Raw genomic sequence first — 26,195 nt, 5'->3', positions numbered from 1 at the left:
GTTTGATACACACAAGGTATTCCTCCGGTGTCAGTGATTTATATGATCTCATGGTCATAGGAATAAATACTTGACACCCAGAAAACAATAGCAACAAAATAACACGATCACATGCTACGTTTATAGTTTGGGTCTTGTCCATCACATGATTCTCCTAATGATGTGATCCACTTATCAAGTGACAACACGTGCATATAGTCAGAAAACCTTGACTATCCTTGATTAACTGGCCAACCAACTAGAGGCTTGCTAGGGACATTTTTTTGTCTATGTATCTACACATGTATCTATGTTTTCATTCAATACAATTATAGCATGTATAATAAACAATTATCTTGAAACAGGAAATATAATAATAACTATTTTGTCATTGCCTCTAGGGCATATTTCCAACAGTCTCCCACTTGCACTAGAGTCTATAATCTAGTCCTCACATCGCCATGCGATTTACATTGTAATAAATCTAACACCCATACAGTTCTTGTGTTGATCATGTTTCGCCCGTGGAAGAGGTTTAGTCAGCGGATCTGCTACATTCAGATCCGTGTGCACTTTGGAAATATTTACGTCCTCTCATTCGACGTAGTCGTCGATGAGGTTGAAGCGTTGTTTGATGTGCCTGGTCTTCTTGTGAAACCTTGGTTCCTTTGCTAAAGCAATGGCACCAGTGTTGTCACAGAACAGAGTTATTAGATTTAGTGCGCTTGGCACAACTCCAAGATTTGTCATGAACTGCTTCATCCGGACACCGTCCTTAGATGCCTCCGAGGCAGCCATGTACTCCGCTTCACATGTAGAATCTGCTACGACGCTTTGCTTGGAACTGCACCAGCTTACCGTACCCCCATTAAGAATAAATATGTATCCGGTTTGAGACTTAGAGTCATCCGGATCAGTGTCAAAGCTTGCGTCGACGTGACCCTTTATGACGAGCTCTTCATCACCTCCATAAACGAGAAACATTTCCTTAGTCCTTTTCAGGTACTTCAGAATATTCTTGACCACCGTCTAGTGATACACTCCTAGATTACTTTGAAACCTGCCTGCCATACTTATGGCCAAGCTGACGTCTGGTCTAGTGCACAACATTGCATACATGATAGAACCTATGGCTGGAGCATAGGGGACGGAACTCATTTGTTCTCTATCTTCCGCAGTTGCTCGGCACTGAGTCTTACTCAATTTTATACCTTGTAACACTGGCAAAAACACCTTCTTGTACTGTTCCATTTTGAACTTCTTCAAAACTTTATCAAGGTATTTGCTTTGTGAAAATCCTATCAGGCGTCTCGATCTATCCCTATAGATCTTAATGCCTAGAATGTAAGAAGCTTCTCCTAGGTCCTTCATAGATAAACTTTTATTCAAGTAATCCTTTACGCTCTCCAAAAACTCCACGTTGTTTCCAACCAGCAATATGTCATCCACATATAATATTAGAAACGCCACAGAGCTCCCACTCACTTTCTTGTAAATACAAGATTCTCTAACCACTTGTATAAACCCAAATGCTTTGGTCACCTCATAAAAGCGCTTATTCCAACTCCGAGATGCTTGCACCAGTAAATAAATGGATCACTGGAGTTGCATACTTTGTTAGCATTCTTTGGATCGACAAAACCTTTGGGTTGCATCATATACAACTCTTGCTTAAGAAAACCGTTACAGAACGCCGTTTTGACATACATCTGCCAGATTTCATAATCGAAAAATGCAGCTATTGCTAACATGATTCGGACGGACTTAAGCATCGCTACCGGTGAGAACGTCTCATCGTAGTCAACTCCTTGAACTTGTGAAAAACCTTTGTTACAAGTCGAGCTTTATAAACGGTCACATTACCGTCTGCGTCCGTCTTCTTCTTAAAGATCCATTTGTTCTGAATAGCCTTGCGGCCTTCAGGTAATACTTCCAAAGTCCACACTTTGTTTTCATACATAGATCCTATCTCGGACTTCATGGCCTCCAGCCATTTGTTGGAATCCAGGCCCACCATCACTTCTTCATAATTCGCAGGTTCATTGTTGTATAACAACATGATTGATAAGACATGATTACCATACCACTCATGAGTGGTACGTGACCTTGTCGACCTGCGAGGTCCGATAGGAACTTGATCCGAAGTTTCATGATTATCATCATTAACTTCCTCCTCAACTGGCGTCGCTTCGATAGAGGTTTCCCCTTGTCCTACGCCACCATCTTCCTCCCACTCAATTCTTTCGAGAGAAACTCCTTCTCAAGAAAAGCTCCATTCTTAGCAACAAACACTTTGCCTTCGGATTTGAGATAGAAGGTGTACCGAACTATCTCCTTTGGGTAACCTATGAAGACACACTTTTCCGCTTTGGGTTCCAGCTTTTGAGGCTGAAGCTTTTTGACATAAGCATCACATCCCCAAACTTTAAGAAACGACAATTTTGGTCTTTTGCCGTACCACAGTTCGTATGGTGTCGTCTCAACGGATTTTGATGGTGCCCTATTTGAAGTGAATGTAGCTGTCTCTAATGCATAACCCCAAAACGATAACAGAAAATCGATAATAGACATCATAGATCGCACCATTTCTAAAAAAGTACGATTAGGACTTTCGGACACACCATTACATTGTAGTGTTCCAGGCGGTGTCAATTGGGAAACAATTCCACATTGTCTTAAGTGAGCACCAAACTCAAACTCAGATATTCACCCCCACGATCATAACGTAGGAACTTGATCTTCTTGTTACCATGATTTTCAACTTCACTCTGAAATTGCTTGAACTTCTCAAACGTTTCAGACTTGTGCTTCATCAAGTAGATATATCCATACCTACTCAAATCGTCAGTGAAGGTGAGAAAATAATGATATCCACCGCGCGCCTCCACACTCATTGGACCGCACACATCGGTATGTGTGATTTCCAACAAGTCACTTGCACGCTCCATTGTTGCGGAGAACGGAGTCTTAGTCATCTTCCCCATGAGGCATGGTTCGCACGTGTCAAGTGATTCAAAATCAAGCGACTCCAAAAGCCCATCGAAATGAAGTTTCTTCATGCGCTTTACACCAATATGACCTAAGCGACATTGCCACAGAAACATGGCGCTATCATTGTTAACTCTACATCTTTTGGTCTCAATGTTATGTATATGTGTATCATCACTATCAAGATTCAATATGAACAATCCTCTCAGATTGGGTGTATGACCATAAAAGATATTACTCATAGAAATAGAATAACCATTATTCTCTGACTTAAACGAGTAACCGTCTCGCAATAAACAAGATCCATATATAATGTTCATGCTTAACGCAGGCACTAAATAACAATTATTTAAGTTCATAACTAATCTTGATGGTAACTGAAGTGAGACTGTGCCGACGGTGATTGCATCAACCTTGGAACCATTTCCCACACGCATCGTCACTTCATCCATCGCCAGCCTTCGTTTATTCCGCAGTTCTAGATTCGAGTTGCAAATATGAGCAATAGAACCGGTATCGAATACACACACACTACTACGAGAGTTGGTTAAGTACGCATCAATAACATGTATATCAAATATACCTGATTTTTCCTTGGCCGCCTTCTTATCAGCCAAATACTTGGGGCAGTTGTGCTTCGAGTGACCCATTCCCTTACAATAATAACACTCTGTATCAGGCTTAGGTCCAGCCTTGGGTTTCTTGGTCCGATTGGCAACAGGCTTGCCGTTCTTCTTGGAGTTACCCTTTTTGCCTTTGTCGTTTCTCTTGAAAGCAGTGGTCTTATTGACCATCAACACTTGATGCTCTTTCTGGAGCTCTGACTCTACGACTTTCAGCATCACGAATAACTCACCGGATGACTTGTTCATCCCTTGCATGTAATAGTTCAACACAAAGCTCTTATAGCTAGGTGGCAGTGACTGAAGAATTCTGTCAGTGATAGCCTCTTGAGGGAGTTCAATCCCCAGCTCAACTAGACGGTTTGAGTACCTAGACATTTTGAGCACATGTTCATTGACACGCGAATTCTCCTCCATATTGCAAGCATAGAATTTATCGGAGGTCTCATACCTCTCGATCCGGGCGTTCTACTGAAAGTTAAAATTCAACTCCTGGAACATCTCATATGCTCCATGACGCTCAAAGCGACGTTGAAGTCCCGGTTCCAAGCCATACAAGACTTCACACTGAACTACTGAGTAGTCCTCCTTACGTGTTAACCAGGCATTGAAAACATCTTGGCTAGACGTAGCGGGTGGTTCATCTCCTAGCGCAACATTAAGGACATAATCCTTCTTCCCAGCTTGCGGGAGCAGATTTAGATTACGAGCCCAGTCTACAAAGTTGCTTCCATCATCTTTCAACTTAGCTTTCTCTAGGAATGTATTTAAATTCAGGGTTGCTACTGTGTGAGCCATTGATCTACAACACTAATATTGCAAAGTGGACTTAGACTATGTTTAAGATAATTAGAGTTTAACTAATCAAATTACTGATAAACCCCCACTCAAAAAGTACATCTGTCTAGTCATTTGAGTGGTACATGATCCCAATTCACTAACTCAAGTCCGATCATCACGTGAATTTGGAATAGTTTCAGTGGTAAGCATCTCTATGCTAATCATATCAACTATACGATTCCCGCTCGACCTTTTAGTCACATGTGTTCCGAGGCCATGTCTGCACATGCTAGGGTCGTCAAGTTTAACCCGAGTGTTCCGCGTGTGCAACTGTTTTGCACCCGTTGTATGTGAACGTTGAGTCTATCACACCCGATCATCACGTGGTGTCTCAAAATGACAAACTGTCGCAATGGTGTACAGTCGGGGAGAACACAATTTCATCTTGAAATTTTAGTGAGAGATCACCTTATAATGCTACTGTCGTTCTAAGAAAAATAAGGTGCATAAAAGGATTAATATCACATGCAATTCATAAGTGACATGATATGGCCATCATCCTGTGCTTCTTGATCTCCATCACCAAAGCACCAGCATGATCTTTTTGTCACCGGCTCCACACCATGATCTCCATCATCGTGCCGCCATTGAGGTTGTCGTGCTATCTATGCTATTACTACTAAAGCTACGACCTAGCAGTATAGTAAACACATCTCCAAACACAAACGTTCGTTTAAAGACAACCCTATGGCTCCTTCCGGTTGCCGTAACATCGACATGCAAGTCGATATTAACTATTACAACATGGTCATCTCATACATCCAATATATCACATCACGTCATTGGCCATATCATATCACAAGCATACCCTGCAAAAACAAGTTAGACGTCCTCTAATTTGTTGTTGCATGTTTTACTTGGCTGCTATGGGTATCAAGTATGATCGCATCTTACTTACGCAAAAACAACAATTAGATGTGCAAATTGCTATTTAACCTCTCTCCAAGCACCGTCTCAGTCAAAACCAATTCAACTAAAGTTGAAGAAACAGGCACCCGCCAGTCATCTTTATGCAACAAGTTGCATGTTAGTCGATGAAACCAGTCTCTCGTAAGCGTACGAGTAATGTCGGTCCGGGCCGCTTCAATCCAACAATACCATCGAATAGAGAAAAGACTAAGGAGGGCAGCAAATAAAACATCAACACCCACAAAACCTTTTGTGTTCTACTCGAGATAACATCTACGCATGAACCTAGCTCATGATGCCACTGTTGGGGAACATTGCATGGGAAACAAAAAAATTCTACGCACACGAAGACCTATCATGGTGATGTCCATCTGCGAGAGGAGATTGGATCTACGTACCCTTGTAGATCGCTAAGCCGGAAGCGTTAAGAACCGCGGTTGATGTAGTGGTACAACTTCATGATTCAAATCACTATCGTCCCACAATCCGTTCCGATTTAGCGCCGTACGGACGACACCTCCGCGTTCAGCACACGTACAGCTCGATGACGATCTCGGCCTTCTTGATCCAGCAAGAGAGACGGAGAAGTAGATGAGTTCTCCGGCAGCATGACAACGCTCCGGTGGTGGTGATGATCTACTCCTGCAGGGCTTCGCCCAAGCTCTGCAGAAATCCGATCTAGAGGTAAAACTACGTGGTATAGGTTTGAGTTGCACCTGTCAAAGTTGTGTCTCAAAAGCTAAAACCACAATTATATATAGGAGGAGGGGAGGGGCTAGACTTGGGGCTCAAGGAGCCCCTTGGTGCATCGGCTGAAGGGAGGAGGTGGACTCCCACCCCAATTCGGTTTGGGGAAAGGAGTCCACTTCTTCCTTCCCACCTCCCTCTTTCCTTTTTTTTCTTTCCTTTGGTGTTTTTCCACTTGTGGCGCCATGGCCCTATTGGGATGGTGCGCCACCCTAGGGTCACTCGGCTCACTCCCGGGTGGGTCGGCCCCTCCCGGTGAATACCCGGAACCCATTCGTCACTCCTGGTACACTGTCGGTAATGCCCGAAACCTTTCCGGTGACCAAATGAATCCATCCTATATATCAATCTTCGTTTCCAGACCATTCTAGAAACCCTCCTAACGTCCCTGATCCCACATGGGACTCCGAACAACATTTGGTAACCACACATATAACTCAACTATACTAAAACATCACCGAACCTTAAGTGTGCAGACCCTACGGGTTCGAGAACTACGCAGACATGACCCGAGATACTCCTCGGTCAATATCCAATAGCAGGACCTGGATGCCCATATTGGATCCTACATATTCTCAAGATCTTATCGGTTGAACCTCAGTGCCAAGGATTCATATAATCCCGTATGTCATTCCCTTCGGTATGTTACTTGCCCGAGATTTGGTCGTCGGTATTCGTATACCTATTTCAATATCGTTACCGGCAAGTCTCTTTACTCGTTCCATAATACAAGATCCCGTGACTTATATTTAGTCACATTGCTTGCAAGGCTTATTTGTGATGTTGTATTACCGAGTGGGCCCCGAGATACCTCTCCGTCACACGGAGTGGAAAATCCCAGTCTTGATCCATACTAACTCAACGGACACCTTCCGAGATACCTGTAGAGTACCTTTATAGTCACCCAGTTACGTTGCGACGTTTGATACACACAAGGTATTCCTTCGGTGTGAGTGAGTTATATGATCTCATGGTCATAAGAATAAATACTTGACACCCAGAAAACAATAGCAACAAAATAACACGACCAAATGCTACGTTTATAGTTTGGGTCTAGTCCATCACATGATTCTCCTAATGATGTGATCTAGTTATCAAGTGACAACACGTGCATATAGTCAGAAAACCTTTACTATCCTTGATTAACTAGCTAGCAAACTAGAGGCTTGCTAGGGACATTGTTTTGTCTATGTATCCACACATGTATCTATTTTTTCATTCAATACAATTATAGCATGGATAATAAATGATTATCTTCAAATAGGAAATATAATAATAACTATTTTATCATCGCCTCTAGGGCATATTTCCAACACCAATGACCTTTTTCGGCCAAAGAAAAAAAAGGAAAAAAGAAAAAAAGAAGGAGGTGGACAAGTGGGAAGGAAGCACTCCTACTTTGAGTAGGAGGCAAGGCAACCCTCGCTCTTGTTCCTCCTATATATAGTGGAGGTTTTGAGGGAAAACTACACCATACAAAATCACGTGCTAACCTCTTTTCCTTAGATCGTCTTCCTCATCTAGATTAGTCCGGCATAGCTTGGCGAAGCCCTGCTGGATTAGTTCACAACCACCACCACCATCCCACCGTGCTGTCGGGGAACTCATCTACCTCTCCGCCCCTCTTGCTGAATCAAGAAGGCAGAAATCATCATCAAGTTGTACGTGTGTTGAACGGGGAGATGCCGTCCGTTCGGCGCTAGATCGGGACGGAGTTCGTGGGATGCTTGCGATTCGTATCGCGAAGAGGTTCGACTACATCAACCTCGTTTCTTAATGCTTCCCTCTTAGCGATCTACAAGGGTATGTGGATCCAATCTCCCCTCTTGTAGATGATCATCACCATGATAGATTTTGTGTGTGCGTATGATTTTTTTTTGTTTCCCATGCGACGTTCCCAAACAGAAGTATGATCCTACTCCTCCTAAGGGAACAAGATCATAAGATGGCCTTCTACCACAAGACCACAAGGTCAAGGGAAAGCTTCAAGAGGACATTGACTCATTTGAAGAAGAACCCCAAGCCAAGGTTGAGTGTGTTCCTTTGGACACTTCTAGCACTACCTCACCTAGTGCTACCACAACTCCAAGGATCCCCATCAAGGTGATGTGGGTCCCCAAGAGGAAGAACTAGAAAGTTCTTGAGGGGGTGACTCCGCCAATGAAATTCACTCTTATTCACTTTGGCAAGAACTACATGCAATCATCTTTAACCATATGCATTAGTTCAAGGAGTCACACATTCCCTCAAAGGTGAGCAGGGGACGAGGTAATTAATGCATCTTCGGACATCACCTCCCATGTATTTCACTCTATGTCCATAGATATTCTCGTGTTTGTTCCTTTTGATTTGGGACTAACCCATGTAGGTGAGAAGAGTAAGAAACAACAAGGATTGCTCCCAACTCAAGATGAACTTCATCAACAATGACCATCCACCACTACTTCACCTACTTAAAGTCTTCTACGACAAAACCCAAGGTTAGCTGATCCCTCTTAGGGAGGATGTCACAGCTATGGGGAGCTTTACTCTAAGACTTGAATATAAGCGCATCCTAAATGATGTGAACACATTAATGCATTATGTAAAAGTGGTAACCCCACTTGTGCTTAATCGATGAGTATGACCTATGATCAAGTATTCTTACTTGGTTCCTAATTCAATATACTCATATATAGATGACCTTGTCATCGCCAAAGTGCTTGATAGATGCTAGATTGTTTGTGCATGTTCAGCATGTTTTGATTGGCATCTTATTGTGTGAGCATGTTGGTATGCATATTTTGCTCATTCGAGGATATCCAATTATTGTTATTTGGCTTTCAATTTTATTTGGCCAATTGGATATACAAGAATGCCTAAATACCCTCCTCTAGATATCTATGCTTTCTCGTCTCAAATTCTATTCATGCTACATCACAAAATTTGAGCAAGCACTTTAGAGACACTCCGTGTGAGGAGCACCCGGAGATCCGTTTCGACAAGGGCTGAATTCCAAAACCTCCCAAAGTGCATCTCGGTGTGACCAACCTCAAAATCTTGGTCCTACCGAAGCCCGGGATTGATGAGTTTTATTCATCTCGGTACCACCGAGTTTGGATTTTTGGCCTCACCGAGTTTCTCTGTCAATTGACATTTCAGAACTTGGTGGCACCGTAAATTGAATCTCGGTGTCACCGATAATGAGGGGATATATATACCAACGGACCCGACTGTTGATTTTTTTCACACGTCACCTTACCGCACCCCTTGCTAGTGTGCGCTAGTCCCCTGGACATCAATTTTGATCCTTCCGTGCGCCCTCACCATTGGTGTCCTCACCGCCGATGGAATCTTCACCGCCGTCACCGCCGTAGTGGATCCAAACCAAGTTAGGGAATGGATTCGATCACTTTTTGCCCTCCCCGTCTGATTATTGTGCAAATTAAGTGTAACATCCCAAAATTATAAATTTTGGAATGTTAATATCATTATTAGATTGATTGTTTGTTTGTTTGAGTGATTGAAACTTGAGTGGAATTTGAAACTTCTCAAAAAAAAATGAGAGGGAATAAAATGACTTTCCCAAAATTTTCTATTTTGAATCCCTTTTCAATTTTGAGTTTGAATATTTTCAAAACCCTTTGATTAAAAAAAATCAAACGAGAGGAGGAAAATGACCCTCCAAAATCAGAGACTATGTCTTGATTCAAATTTTAAGTATTTGCAATTTATTTGAAATTCAAATTCCTTTTCATTTTAAAGTTATTGCAAAATTTTTTTTTTTAAAAAAGTATTTTTTTGGTTTTGAAAATATGTTCATGTTCTAGAAAATTTTATTTTGAAATTTTTGATATATAATATGTCTATATAAAATGTTCTCTTTTTTTCATTTATACGTTTTTCTTCTTTGTTTTTTAAAAAAAAAATTGTTCGTTCGCAAAAAAAAAGAAAAAAGAAAGAAACAAAGCACGCCGAGGCCAACCAGCCCAACCATGTGCATGTGCTGTGCGGTGGCCGATTCCTTTGGCCCATGAGGCACCTTTTTACTTCTTTTTTCTAGTTTCCCTACATTACGTATATATCTATTCCCACATCGCCTACCTATGGACCATTAGACCTCCCTTCCAACTATAAATATAGACCCATAGGAGCATCCAAAAATCATCTATTTCGGGTTAAATCAATCTTTTGGTTTAACTAGATTTATTAAATAAAAATATTCTTTTCTCTTCGGCGGGATTTCTCGAAGTCGTCTCCTCATTGGAATTAATTCTTACTCTGCATTCTAAAGGTATTTTTCTTCGTATTTTTTTACTCCCGTAGTTTATTATTTCTAGACTAGTATTCCTACACTAGTATACGGTAGAGTAATTAGATATATTAATTAGTCTTCGTATTTCCACATTAGTACTAGAATTCTTTTAGACATAGCACTTTTCTTCCGTAAAACAGCTTGGCCCTGATTTTTCAAATAGCCATAACTTTTTACTCGTTTATCCGAATTAGATGAAACCAACGCCTAGAGTTTCATCTTGATCCCATCTATCCGATGAACCTAGCATATCAACCTTTTTTGAAATTTTCAAATTTCAAAATTTGTTCATATTCATATTCAAACTTGTTTTGATCATATCTTTTTACCCGTAGCTCCGTTTTAGATGAATTCAATTGCGTCGGATCCGTATCAAAGTAATCTTTCCGTTTGTATCATTAGTTTTAACTTTTCAACTTATAATTTTGATCAAATTAGATTTATCTATTAGTGCCCAAAAGTGTTCACATCGTTTTAAGCCGATTCAATGTTATATTGACGTATTTGTATCTTTTGATCCGCTAGTTCAAATCTAGTAATTCTTTTTTCTACACGCTCATATTGATCTCCTATATCCAGTAGCATCATTAGTTTCGACCTTTGAACCTTACAAATTTGAGAGATTCAAATTTGTATTCGAACATTCATTTGATCTTATCTTGCAAATTGTACCACCTTTTCAATTGATTCCTTTCACCCCTAAACACTCATGTCATATATTTTTGTACATAACCATCGTACTTCAGTTCAACTTCTCTTGTCCTTTTTAATGCAAATTTAATTCATACTTCAATTCGCTATAGCTTGCGTTGTAGTGCTCCATTTCAAGAAATTCTTTCTACAAATAAATTCTTATGCCTTATACTATTTGTCAAACAACATTCAAGTTCTCCCAATATTTTTTATCATCTCCCATAGTGTATGCAAGTCGAGCTTATATAGCGATAGTTGATCATCCTTTGACTCTTTTGAGTTGACCCCTTTCATCGTACCTTTTACAACACCATAAGGCCCTATTTTTTTAATTAAACCTTAGTACGTTGTTATTTTACACCAAGACATTCTTTGTACTTATGTTCTCTTGGTTCTTCCTCTTTGGCATGAATATTTATTGAATGCTATTCATTTACGATAGATTGCTCGGAGTGTAGCGAGTAGAATTATCAGGATTTTGAGAGCGACTATCTTCATCAAGTAATACCAGGCAAGTCACTTTGATCATACTATCACCTATGTTTTATGCATCGTAGTTCTACCATCCTATGCCCAATTGCATGCTGAGTAGGTACTTCGAAATTCTAGTATAGATTGTAGTATCATGTGGTAGGCACACAACAACCCCGATACTTGGCCCCGGGACGACAAATTTCATATTGCTATGCTTGAGTAGACGGGATTTCGGTTGAGTGCATAACACGAGTGATGCGAGGTTGATTAAATAATCAAGACCGGTTAAGACAAGATTTTCAAGACCTTGGAGGCAATGCAACTCTGGGTGAAGGACGGTTGATCGGCTCCCTGGAGAACCCAGTGGATGACCCGGGATGCTGGAGAGGCCATGACATCCTGCGGAAAGCTTCACCCAGGCTCAAAGAGACGGACGGATGTTTTCAAGACCCAAGGCTTACCTGCACAGCCACAAGTCATTATGGGCTCTGGCTTGGTTGGACAACGCGGCAACTCTGGACAGGCGGTGCTAGCAGATGTAGAAGAACGGTAGGAATGGATGGGCACCGACAGGGATTCAGAGGGACCCGTTGAAAGACCATGTTTTGATCATCCGGTCTTCAAACATCCTGAAGTGCGAGGACATACACGGAGGAGATCAAATCTTGTGGGGAGCGTGTGCAAAACTCTGCAGAGTACTCAAACCTAATCGATTAGCCGTGTCCACGGTCATGGACAACTTGAGCCAAAGGAACTGAAGTTATCTGGATATCTCAACACCATCATATATATTTGGTGAGGGTAATTATTGACAACTCGGGTATGAGAACTGGTTGGCGGAACCATCTCGTTAACAACCAACAAAGTAGTAACATTTTGCTTTTAGCTCTCTCTTGTTGTAGGAGAAAAAATTGCTTTACGCTAAAACTTACAACCCCACCTGCCATATATGCATATAGTATAGATGACATTTTACCCCTCTCTTATGTGACTTGCCGGCATATTCAATATGCTGACCTACACAGCTGCAACGTCTTATGTTGCAGATATTTTTCTTCGACGAGTAAGAGTACGATTCAGGGTTACGGTCTACACTCAACTTGCCGTTGGTGTTTATTGGGACTCCACTCCCTTGACTGCTTCCGCTGAGATATTTAAGGTATATACAAGTTTTACGCTATTTACATGTGATTGCACTTTGATATATACATTGATGTACTGTGTGTGCCAGCATACTGATCCAGGGATGGCACAGAAACATTGAGGCTTGACTCGTTTTGAGTCGGGTCTCTACATTAAGTTCTACCATTTTCAACCCACGATTGGAAGTATTATATCCAGAAGAAAAATCCTTTAGAATAGCGGGCAATGAAGATTTTAGGTTTAATAATCCGCTAGATTGAATCTCGGTGTCACCGAGTTGAAAAAGTCGATAGTACTGATTTCTTTTTTAGCGTTGCTAAGAATGGTCTCGGTGGAACCAAGTTCTTCTTTTCGGTGAAACCAAAAAGAGGTGCCAAGTTTGTGTAAATGAGATCATGTGTCTCGGTGACTCCAATTTTTTTAACTCGGTGGAACCAAACTCCAATTTTGGTGAAAGTTAAAACTAAAATTTCAGAGTTCAAATTTGGCAAAACTTCTGCAATTTTGTGATGCTTATATTTTCAATCTCTTCCATATCTTTTCACAGGGTCATCCAGCCTGCCAGTTTGCTTGTTCTTTTGGTTTGCAAGATGTCAGGTTTCGAATGACAGTCAGAACAACTTCAGTGAGCCCCATGCTGAGTCTAATTCAGGCACTAGTCCTGAGAGGACCCCTTCTGATCTAGGTACCCCCACCTCCCATGGCATGAACAAGGAAGATACCAGGTCTAGAAAGAAGCTGAATTCTGATGAAGAAGATTCTTATTTTCTTCCTGAAGTTCCTGCTCCCCATAAGCAGAAAGAGAAGGCTGTTGTTAGGAAGTTAATAAGGAAAGAGTACACCAAACCTTCTGATGTAAGGCTTACTATGAAGCCAGGTGTGAAGAGAGCCATGAAGAGGGTTATTCATGTCATTGGTAGACAAACCTCCATGTATGAAGATCCAATAGAAACTGTTGATGCTGATGGTGAGGAGGAAGAGATACCGGTTGAGGCCCTCCTCCAAAGAAGAAGAAGCTCATGGTTGATATCATGCCTAAGAAATATGCTCCAAATCCTTTAGCTCCTAAGAAGCCTGTAGCTCTGATACGTGTCCGTCGTATCTACTTTTCCGAACTCTTTTGCCCTTGTTTTGGACTCTAATTTGCATGATTTGAATGGAACTAACCCGGACTAATGCTGTTTTCAGCAGAATTGCCATGGTATTGTTTTTGTGCAGAAATAAAAGTTCTCGGAACGTCCTGAAAATTTACGAAGATTTTTTCTAGAATAAAAGAAAAATACCTGCACAAAGTTCCACGTGAGGGGGCGTGCCAGTGGGCCACAAGCCCGTGGGCCGCGGCCACCCCCTATGGCCGCGCCATGAGGGCTTGTGGGGCCCATGTGGCACCACCACCCCCAATCTCAGTCCTATATCTTCCGTTTCGTCTGGAAAAAAATCAGAGAGAAGGTTTCATCGCGTTTTGCGATACGGAGGCGCCGCCACATCCTGTTCTATATTTGGAGGGCAGATCTGGAGTCCGTTTCGGGCTCCGGAGAGGGGAAATGGTCGCCATCATCATCATCAACCTTTCTCCATCGACAATTCCATGATGCTCTTCATCGTTCGTGAGTAATCTCATCATAGGCTTGCTGGACATAGATTGATGTTTGTTCTTGACGGGGATTGATCCCTAGTATCCACTATGTTCTAGATTGATGTTGCTACTACTTGGCTATGCTTAATGCTTGTCACTAGGGCCCGAGTGCCATGATTTCAGATCTGAACCTATTATGTTGTCGCCAATATATGTGTGTTTTACATCCTATCTTGCAAGTTCTAGTCACCTACTATGTGTTATGACCCGGCAACCCCGGAGTGACAATAGCCGGAATCACTCCCGGAGATGACCATAGTATGAGGAGTTCATGTATTCACCGCATGTTAATGCATTGGTCCGGTTCTTTATTAAATGGAGAACCTTAATATCCCGTAGTTTCCATTAGGACCCCGCTGCCACGGGAGGGATGGACAATAGATCTCATGCAAGTTCTTTCCCTAAGCACGTATGACTACATACGGAATACATGCCTACATTAGATTGATGAACGGGAGCTAGCCACATATCTCTCCGTGTTATAGTTGTTACATGATGAATCACATCCGTCACACTCATCCATCACCGGTCCACTGCCTATGAGTCTTTTACTACTGGTCCTCGCTACGTTACTTTGCCTAGGCTTGTCCCTTGCTACAAGAGGGATTGGGCCACTTTGCTGCTGTCACTTTGCTCCTGCTATGACTTTGCTGCTGTTGCTACTGTTGTTACTTGTTACTCTGCTACTGCTACTGCTGTTATTGCTCCGCTGTTACTTGTTGCAAAACTTTGTTGGCACTAACATCCCGTCAACAAGGCTTTTTCTGGCGCCGTTGCCGGGAATTGTCAAAGCTTTTTCTGGTGCCGTTGCTATCATACTACCTTGCTACTAATACTTTGCTTGGAGACACTAATCTTTCAGGTGTTGTTGAATTGACGACTCAGCTGCTAATACTTGAGAATACTCTTTAGCTTCCCCTTGTGAGAGAATCAATAAATTTGGGTTGAATACTCTACCCTCGAAAACTGATGTGATCCCATACGCTTGTGGGACATCAAGGCTTTTTCTAGCGCCGTTGCCGGGGAAGCACATCTATATTCTCTGAGTCACTTGGGATTGACGTCTGCTGATCACTATGAGGAATCCGAAAGATCCAAGAACTAAAATCCTGCCTTCCACTACGAGGAGAGTTAAGGAACTGCCATCTAGCTCTGCACTTGATTCACCTTCAGTTTTGAGTAAGTTTGCGACATCACCTCCTTCTAGAAATCTTGTTATGTCGCCTGTGCATGATGCTATGCTTGATACTATGCCTGATGATGCTATGCCTAATACTACTTTGCCACTTGGTGCCCTTGATGCACATATTGCTAGAGTTGCTGCTAGATGTGATGATACTTCTGAAATTGCTGATACTATTGAAGTAGAACCTGCTACTATGCCTGAATTGCCTGTTATGCCTCATACGCGCTATGTTATGGAGGAAGAGATAGTGATACGTCCATTTTGCATCATGCTTTCATGTTGATATTTATCGCTTTATGGATTGTTATTATACTTTGTGGAACCATACTTATTCCTTTTCTCTCTTATTTTGCAAGATTTATTTGAAGAGGGAGAATACCGGCAGCTGGAATTCTGGACTAGAAAAGGAGCAAGTCTGAGTCCTCTATTCTGCGCAACTCCGAATGCCCTGAAAATCAACGTGGATTTTTTTGGGAATATATAAAAAATATTGGGCGAAAGAAGTGTCAGAGGGGAGCAGCCAGGGGCCCACAAGCCTGGTTGTCGCGGCCTACCCCCCTGGCCGCAGCAACAGGGCTTGTGGGCACCCTGGTGGCCCACTGGCCCCCCTCTTTTGCTATATGAAGGGTTTCGTCCAAGAAAAAATAAAGGTGGACCTTTTCGTGGATTCTCCGCCGCCACGAGGCGGAACTTGAGAAGAACCAATCTAGGGCTCTGGTAGGACGATCCTGCCGGGGAAACGTCCCTCCCGGAGGGGGAAATCATCGTCTTCGTCATCACCAACACTCCTCTCGTCGGAGGGGATTCATCTCCATCAACATCTTCATCAGCACCATCTCTTCTCCAAACCCTAGTTCATATCTTGTAACCAATCTCCGTCTCGCGACTCCGATTCGTACTTGTAAGGTTGCTAGTAGTGTTGATTACTCTTTGTAGTTGATGCTACTTGGATTACTTGGTGGAAGAGTTTATGTTCAGATCCTTGATGCTACTCATTACACCTCTGATCATGATTATGATTATGCTTTGTGAGTAGTTAGTTTTGTTCCTGAGGACATGGGAAAAGTCATGCTAATAATAGTCATGTGAATTTGGTATTTGTTCGGTATTTTGATATGTTGTATGTTGTTTTTCCTCTACTGGTGTTATGTGAACATCGACTACATAACACTTCACCATATTTAGGCCTAGAGGAAGGCATTGGGGAGTAGTAAGTAGATGATGGGTTGCTAGAGTGACAGAAGTTTAAACCCCAGTCTATGCGTTGCTTCGTAAGGGCCTGATTTGGATCCACTAGTTTAATGCTATGGTTAGACGTTGTCTTAATTCTTCTTTCGTAGTTGTGGATGCTTGCGAGAGGGGTTAATCATAAGTGGGATGCTTGTCCAAGTAAGGGCAGTACCCAAGCGCCGGTCCACCCACATATCAAACTATCAAAGTAACGAACGCAAATCATATGAACATGATGAAACTAGCATGACAGAAATTCCCGTGTGTCCTTGGGAGCGTTTTTCCTCTTATAAGACTTTGCTCAGGCTTGTCCCTTACTACAAAAGGGATTGGGCCACTTTGCTGCACCGTTGCTACTACTTGTCACTTGTTACTTTTCGCTTGCTACGTTTCACCTCACTACACCATCACTTGTTACCGCTACTTTCAGTGCTTGCAGTTATTACCTTGCTGAAAACCGTTTATCAGAGCCTTTTTCTCCTCGTTGGGTTCGACACTCTTACTTATCGAAAGGACTATGATTGATCCCCTATACTTGTCGGTCATTAAGACTCTTTTCTGGCGCCATTGCTGGGGAGGAAAGCGCCTTTGGTAAGTGGAATTTGGTAAGGAAACATTTATATACTGTGCTGAAATTTATTGTCACTTGTCACTATGGAAACTGTTCCTTTGAGGAGTTTGTTCGGGGTATCTTCACCACGAACGAAAGCACTAGGAGTTGTTCCTCAACCTGAGGTACCTACTGAAAATATCTTTTATGAAATTCCTTCAGGTATGCTTGAGAAACTGCTGGCTAATCCTTTTACAGGAGATGGATCTTCACATCCAGACTTGCATCTAATCTATGTAGATGAAGTTTATGGTTTATTTAAGATTGCAAGTTTGCCCGAGGATGAGGTAAAGAAGAAAGTCTTTACTTTATCTTTGAAGGATAAGGCGTTGACATGGTATAGGCTATGTGATGATACTGCATCATGGGACTACAATCGGTTGAAATTGGAATTTCATCAAAAGTTTTATCCTATGCATTTAGTACATCGTGATCGGAATTATATTGATAACTTTTGGCCTCGTGATAGGGAAAGCATAGCTCAACCTTGGGGGAGTCTTAAATCAATGCTATATTCATGCCCCAATCATGAGCACTCGAGAGAAATTATCACTCAAAACTTTTATGCTCGGCTTTCTCATGAAGATCGTACCATGCTTGACACTTCTTGTACCGGTTCTTTTATGAAGAAGGATATTGACCACAAGTGGTATTTATTGGAAATTATCAAACGTAACTCGGAAGATTGGGAGCTTGAAGAAGGTAAGGAGTCAGGTATGAATTTCCAGTTTGATTGCGTTAAATCTTTTGTTGAAACAAACACTTCTAGAGATTTTAGCGCTAAGTATGGACTTGACTCTGAGATAGTAGCTTCTCTATGTGAATCTTTTGTTGCTCATGTTGATCTTCCCAAAGATAAGTGGTTTAAGTATCATCCGCCTATAGAAGCCAACATAGTTAAACCCAAAGATAAGTGGTTTAAGTATCATTGCCTTTAGTGATCCTATTGTTCCTTGTGCCTACGCTGAGAAACCACCTTACCATGCTAGGAAAAAGGATTATTCTAAAGCTCCAACTGTGATAGGTAGGGGTTACATTAGACCACTTGCACCCCGTGAGGAAATTAGAGTTGAACCTAGTGTTGCTATTATCTAAGATCTCTTAGCCGAAGACATAGACGGGCATGTTATCAAATTCTATGAGGACTCCGCTAGAATTGTTAAACCTCACGCAAAAGACAAATACGGACCTGTAGTTGGCCTGCCCGTTGTTTCTGTCAAGATAGGAGATCACTGTTATCATGGTTTATGTGATATGGGTGCTAGTGTTAGTGCAATAACCCGGTCCCTATATGATGAAATCAAAGATGAGATTGCACCTGCTGAGTTAGAACCCATTGATGTCACTATTACGCTAGCTAATAGAGACACTATCTGCCCTCTAGGAATTGTGAGAGACGTAGAAGTCTTGTGTGGTAAGACGAAGTATCCTACTGATTTCCTCGTCCTTGCTACTGCACAAGATAGCTTTTGTCCCATCATATTTGGTAGACCCTTTCTCAACACTGTCAATGCTCACATTGATTGCATTAAACAGACTGTCACTGTTAGTTTCGAGGGTGTGTCTCATGAATTTAACTTCTCCAAATTTGGAGGACAAGCCCATGAAAAAGAGTCGTCTGATAGGGATGAAATCATTGCTCTTGCCTCTATTGCCGTACCTCCTACGGATCCTTTAGAGCAATATCTGCTTGAGCATGAAAATGATATGCATATTGATGAAAGAGATGAGATAGATAAAATTGTTTTAGAACAATATCCTTTACTCAAGAATAATCTTCCTGTTGAACTGCTTGGGGATCCTCCCCCACCAAAGGGTGATCCTGTGTTTGAGCTAAAATAGTTACCAGATATTCTTAAGTATGCCTACCTTGATGATAGGGAGATATATCCTGTTATTATTAGTGCTCACCTCTCGAATCACGAAGAGAAGAAGTTATTAAAAACTTTGAGGAAGCACCGTGCTGCTATTGGATATACTCTTGATGATCTTAAGGGTATTAGTCTCACTCTATGTCAGCACAAGATTAAAACCAATCCTGATTCTAAGCCAGTTGCTGATCATCAACGGACATTAAATCCGAGGATGAAAGAGGTCGTGAGAAAAGAAATACTAAAGCTTCTGGAAGCAGGAATCATTTATGCTGTTGCTCATAGTGATTGGGTAAGTCGAGTACATTGCGTATCTAAGAAGGGAGGTATCACCGTCGTTCCTAATGATAAGAATGAACTAATCCCACAGAGGATTATTACTGGCTATAGGATGGTGATAGACTTCCGGAAACTGAACAAGGCAACCAGGAAAGACCATTATCCTTTGCCGTTTATCGACCAAATGCTAGAAAGGCTATCTAAACAGACACACTTCTTCTTTCTAGATGGTTATTCAGGTTTCTCGCAAATACCTGTTGCACAATCTGATCAGGAGAAAACCACATTCACCTGCCCCTTCGGTACCTTTGCTTATAGACGTATGCCTTTTGGCTTATTGAATGCACCTGCCACCTTTCAAGTATGTATGATGGCTATATTCTCTGACTTTTGTGAAAAGATTGTTGAGGTTTTCATGGATGATTTCTTCGTTTACGGTTCTTCCTTTGACGATTGCCTCAACAACCTTGATCGAGTCTTACAGAGATGCAAAGATACCAACCTCGTCTTGAACTGGGAGAAGTGCCACTTCATGGTTAATGAAGGCATCGTCTTAGGACACAAAATATCTGAGAAAGGCATTGAAGTTGATAAGGCTAAGGTAGATGCAATTGAGAAAATGCCTTGCCCCACATATATCAGAGGTATACGAAGTTTCCTAGGTCATGCTGGTTTCCATAGAAGGTTCATTAAAGACTTCTCTAATATTTCTAGGCCTCTTACCAACCTCTTGCAGAAGGATGTTCCTTTTGTTTTTGATGAGGATTGTGAGGAAGCTTTTGAAATACTTAAGAAGGCCTTGATAACCGCACCTATTGTTCAACCACCTGATTGGAACTTGCCCTTTTAAATCATGTGTGATGCTAGTGATTATGATGTTGGTGCTATTCTAGGACAAAGAGTTGACAAGAAGTTGAATGTCATTCACTACGCTAGTAAAACTTTAGACAGTGCCCAAAGAAACTATGCCACAACGGAGAAGGAGTTTTTAGCAGTCGTGTTTGCATGTGAAAAGTTCAGATCTTATATAGTTGACTCCAAAGTCACTATTCACTCTGATCATGCTGCTATTAAGTACCTTACGGAGAAGAAGGACGCTAAGCCTAGGCTAATCAGATGGGTTCTCCTGCTACAGGAATTTGATTTGCACGTTGTTGACCGAAAGGGTGCTGATAACCCTGTAGCAGATAACATGTCTAGGCTAGAGAATGTCCTTGATGACCCACGACCTATTGATGACAGCTTTCCCAATGAGCAATTGAATGTCATCCGCACTACACATAGTGCATCGTGGTATGCTGATTACGCAAACTATATCGTAGCCAAATACATACCACCCAGTTTCACCTACCAGCAAAAGAAGAAATTCTTCTTTGATTTGAGACACTACTTTTGGGATGATCCTCACCTTTATAAGGAAGGAGTAGATGGTGTTATTAGACGTTTTGTGCCTAAACATGAACAGGGACAGATCCTGCAGAAGTGTCATTCCGAAGCCTACGGAGGACACCATGCTGGAGATAGAACTGCTCATAAGGTATTGCAATCAGGTTTCTATTGGCCCACTCTATTCAAGGATGCCCGTAAGTTTGTCTTGTCTTGTGGCGAATGCCAAAGAATAGGGAACATCAGTAAACGTCAGGAAATGCCTATGAACTATTCACTTGTCATTGAACCATTTGATGTCTGGGCTTTGATTATATGGGACCCTTCCCGAGTTCCAATGGGTATACTCACATCTTAGTTGCTCTTGATTATGTCACTAAGTGGGTAGAAGCTATCCCCACTAGAAATGCTCATCACCACACCTCTATTAAGATGCTTAAAGAAGTCATTTTCCCAAGATTTGGAGTCCCCAGATATCTGATGACTGATGGCGGTTCACACTTCATTCATGGTGTTTTCCGCAAGATGCTCGCTAAGTATGATGTCAACCATAGAGTTGCATCTCCTTATCATCCTGAGTCTAGTGGTCAAGTGGAGTTGAGTAATAGGGAGATCAAATTGATCTTACAAAAGACCGTCAATAGATCTCGAAAGAATTGGTCTAGCAAACTTGACGATGCACTATGGGCTTATAGGACTGCTTATAAGAATCCCATGGGCATGTCTCCGTATAAAATGGTTTACGGTAAGGCCCGTGATTTACCTCTTGAGCTGGAACACAAATCTTATTGGGCAATCAAAGAGATCAACTTCGATTTCAAACTTGCCGGTGAGAAGCGGTTGTTTGATATCAGCTCATTAGATGAATGGAGGGCCCAGGCATATGAGAATGCCAAGTTGTTCAAGGAAAAGGTTAAGAAATGGCACGATAAAAGAATACAAAAATGAGAGTTCAATGTAGGTGATTATGTCCTGCTATACAATTCTCGTTTAAGATTCTTCGCAGGAAAGCTTCTCTCTAAATGGGAAGCTTCCTACATTGTCGAGGAAGTATATGGTTCCGGTGCCATCAAAATCAATAACACGGAAGGTAATTTTCCTAGAGTGGTAAATGGGCAAAGAATCAAGCATTACATCTCTGGTACTCCCATAAATGTTGAGACCAATGTCATCAATATCATAACTCCAGAGGAGTACATAAGGGATGTTTATCAGCCTGTTTCAGACCCTGAAAACGAAGAGGTATGTGTTTCCGTAAGTAATTGGACTCCGAAACGAAGAGGTATGTGCTGCGGCAACAGGGCTTGTGGGCACCTCGTGTGCCTCCCGGACTCTGTTATCTTGCGGAGCTCTCCTTCTGGTCCAGAAAAAATCATTATATATACGCCCGAGGGGTTTGACCTCCGTATCGGGTAGTTTTCCTCTGTTCTCGTTTCGAGCCTGTTTTCTGCCGCAGATCTAGGTCAAGATGTCTTCTCAGGATTCAGAGGGGGAGAGCTATGTGGCTGATTACCTTGCTAACCCCAAGGTCTATGGGGACTTGGAACCATATGGCTGGACCACTGACGAGGAAGAGGACTATGAGCCCAAGGGGAAGGAACAAACGAGTTTCGATGAAGAGGAGGCTCCTCTACCTCAACCTGGACGCACTCATGTGGAGTTCAAGAAGTCAAGCCTCCCTGAACAAAGGAAGAAGCCTAAGACCTTGTTTATCCCTTCTCGTTTCTTGCAGGAGAGTAAGGAGGAACTTTGCCATAGAGTGTTGAAGCTTGAGGAGGAAAATGACGTTCTGAGGGAGCAGAACTTTATGCTCAAGTGGAAATTAGACAAGCTCAAGAGTGCTTCAACAACTCCACCATCATCACCACCAAAGGAAGACAACTAAGCATTGGTATGGGCAAATACCTTGGCTTATGCCAAGCTTGGGGGAGTTGCCCTGGTATCGTATCACCTTTATATCTTTTGCTTTTACCATTGTTTTAGTTCTTTCCTTTTCAGTTTTTATTTCTTCTCTTAGTGGAATAAGCCTTTAGTGTTTTAGTTTGAGTCTTTTGCCTTGTGTCTCCCCCGATGTATTCAAGCTTGCGAGCTATATAATAAAGAGTATCTTAGTCAAGGGCTTTGTTTTGTGTCATGATCAAAAGTATGAATAGAACGATAGCATGAAAGATCATGAGATGATCTGATGGAAAGTGATAGCTTCACATATAACAAGTATGATGATTGAAACTTGTTGAGAGTAGACCAACATAGACCTCAGTCATTGTTGCAATTAATAAGAAGTAATAAGGAAAGAGAGGTTGACATATAAATATATCATCTTAGACACCTTCTATAATTGTGAGCACTCACCAAACTATTACATGCTTAGAAGTAGATGTTGGACAAGGAAGACAACATAATGAATTGTGTTTGCTTGGTTCCAAACAATATTATATGATTAGAGATCCCTTAGCATGTGACAATTGCTTCCACCTCATATTAGCCAAAACTCCCGCACCAAGTAGAGATACTACTTGTGCATCCATAAACCTTCAACCCAGTTTTGCCATGAGTGTCCACCATACCTACCTATGGATTGAATAAGATCCCTCAAGTAAGTTGTCATCGGTGCAAGCAATAAAAAATTGCTCTCTAATATGTATGATCTATTAGTGTGTGGAAAATAAGCTTTGTGCAAACCTGTGATGAGGAAGACATAAAAGTGACAGACTGCATAATAAAGTTCTTTATCATAGGAGGCAATATAAAGTGATGTTCCTCCGCACTAAGAGGACACACATCCAAACCTCAAAAGCGCATGAAAACCTGTGCTTCCCTCTGCGAAGGGCCTATCTTGTACCTTTAGTTTTTGCCTTTGTAAGAGTCATGGTGATCTTCACCAATTCCTTATTTACCCTTTTTCTTGGTGAACGTCATATGCTTGGCAAAGATCTATATTCATATATCAACTTGGAGTTGAGTACTTATGCTTTATTATTGTTGACTTTACCCTTGAGGTAAATGGTTGGGAGGCAAAATTATAAGCCCCTATCTTTCTCTTTGTCCAACTGAAACTTTGATACCATGTGTACCACATGAGTTGTAACAATTGTGGAAAACAAAAGAGATGATTGAGTATGTGGATTTGCCTTACAAGCTCTTATTTGACTCTTTCTGATGTTATGATAAATTGCGATTGCTTCAATGACTATGGACTGTTGTTGGCTACTTCTCGGTAAGGTTTTTGTTTCATACTTTGCTTTGTGAAGGAATTGTTACTTTCCCATAAGAATCTCTATGATGTATTGCTGTTCTATGTGTGATCATGATGCCCTCATGTCCGTATTATGTTTTATCGACACCTTCATCCCTAAACATGTGGACATGTTTTGGGCCTTGGTTTTCGCTTGAGGACAAGCGAGGTCTAAGCATGGGGGAGTTGATACGTCCATTTTGCATCATGCTTTGATGTTAATATTTATTGCTTTATGGACTGTTATTATACTTTGTGGAACCATATTTATGCCTTTTATCTCTTATTTTGCAAGGTTTATTTGAAGAGGGCGAATACCGGCAGCTGGAATTCTGGACTGGAAAAGGAGCAAGTCTGAGTCCTCCATTCTGCGCAACTCCAAATGCCCTGAAAATCAACGTTGATTTTTTTGGGAATATATAAAAAATACTGGGTGAAAGAAGTGTCAGAGGGAAGCAGCCAGGGGCCCACAAGCCTGGTTGGCGCGACCTACCCCCCTGGCCGCGGCAACAAGGCTTGTGGGCACCCTGGTGCCCCACTAGCCCCCCTCTTTTGCTATATGAAGGGTTTCGTCCGAGAAAAATAAAGGTGGACCTTTTTCCTGGATTCTCCGCCGCCACGAGGCGGAATTTGAGGAGAATCAATCTAGGGCTCCGGTAGGACGATCGTGCCGGGGAAACTTCCCTCCCGGAGGGGGAAATCGCCGCCTTCGTCATCACCAACACTCCTCTCTTCGGAGGGGAGTCATCTCCATCAACATCTTCATCAGCACCATCTCTTCTCCAAACCCTACTTCATCCCTTGTAACCAATCACCATCTCGCGACTCCGATTGGTACTTGTAAGGTTGCTAGTAGTGTTGATTACTCTTTTTAGTTGATGCTAGTTAGATTACTTGGTGGAAGAGTTTATGTTCAGATCCTTGATGCTACTCATTACACCTCTAATCATGATTATGATTATGCTTTGTGAGTAGTTACTTTTGTTCCTGAGGACATGGGATAAGTCAAGCTAATAATAGACATGTGAATTTGGTATTCGTTCGGTATTTTGATATGCTGTATGTTGTTTTTCCTCTAGTGGTGTTATGTGAATGTGGACTACATAACACTTCACCATATTTGTGCCTAGATGAAGGCATTGGGGAGTAGTAAGTAGATGATGGTTACTAGAGTGACATAAGCTTGAACCCAGTCTATGCGTTGCTTCGTAAGGGGCTGATTTGGATCCACTAGTTTAATACTATGGTTAGACGTTGTCTTAATTCTTCTTTTGTAGTGTGGATGCTTGCGAGAGGGGTTAATCATAAGTGGGATTCTTGTCCAAGTAAGGGCAGTACCCAAGCGCCAGTCCACCCACATATCAAACTATCAAAGTAACGAACGCGAATCATATGAACATGATGAAACTAGCATGACAGAAATTCCCGTGTGTCCTAGGGAGCGTTTTTCCTCTTATAAGACTTTGCTCAGGCTTGTCCCTTACTACAAAAGGGATTGGGCTACTTTGCTGCATCGTTTCTACTACTTGTCACTTGTTACTTTTCGCTTGCTACATTTCACCTCACTACACCATCACTTGTTACCGCTACTTTCAGTGCTTGCAGTTATTACCTTGCTGAAAACCGTTTATCACAGCCTTCTTCTCCTCGTTGGGTTTGACACTCTTACTTATCAAAAGGACTACGATTGATCCCCTATACTTGTGAGTCATCAGATAGCTGAGGATTTTTTTGCGTGTAAGGATAGCTATGATGTTGAGAAACGATAGCTATGATGTTGAGAAACTTCTGCGCAAGTGGAAAGAAAAATCTCCGAACGCTAGGATGAAATACGACCCGAAGTTTCTTCTTCACCTATCTTTGTGACCGATAAGGATTATGAATTCTCTATCGACCCTGAGTTAATCAGTCTAGTCGAATGTGATCCTTTTCACGGTTATGAGTCTGATATGGTTGTAGCCCATCTTACCAAACTGCACGATATAGCCACCCTATTCACTAGTGAGGAAAAGATCCGCCACTACTATATGCTCAAGCTGTTTCCTTTCTTGCTAAAGGATGATGCTAAGACC

The sequence above is a fragment of the Hordeum vulgare genome, chromosome 6H, assembly GCF_904849725.1.
Source record: "Hordeum vulgare subsp. vulgare chromosome 6H, MorexV3_pseudomolecules_assembly, whole genome shotgun sequence".
Classification (NCBI taxonomy): Eukaryota; Viridiplantae; Streptophyta; class Magnoliopsida; order Poales; family Poaceae; genus Hordeum; species Hordeum vulgare.
This window is presented reverse-complemented; position numbering follows the sequence as displayed.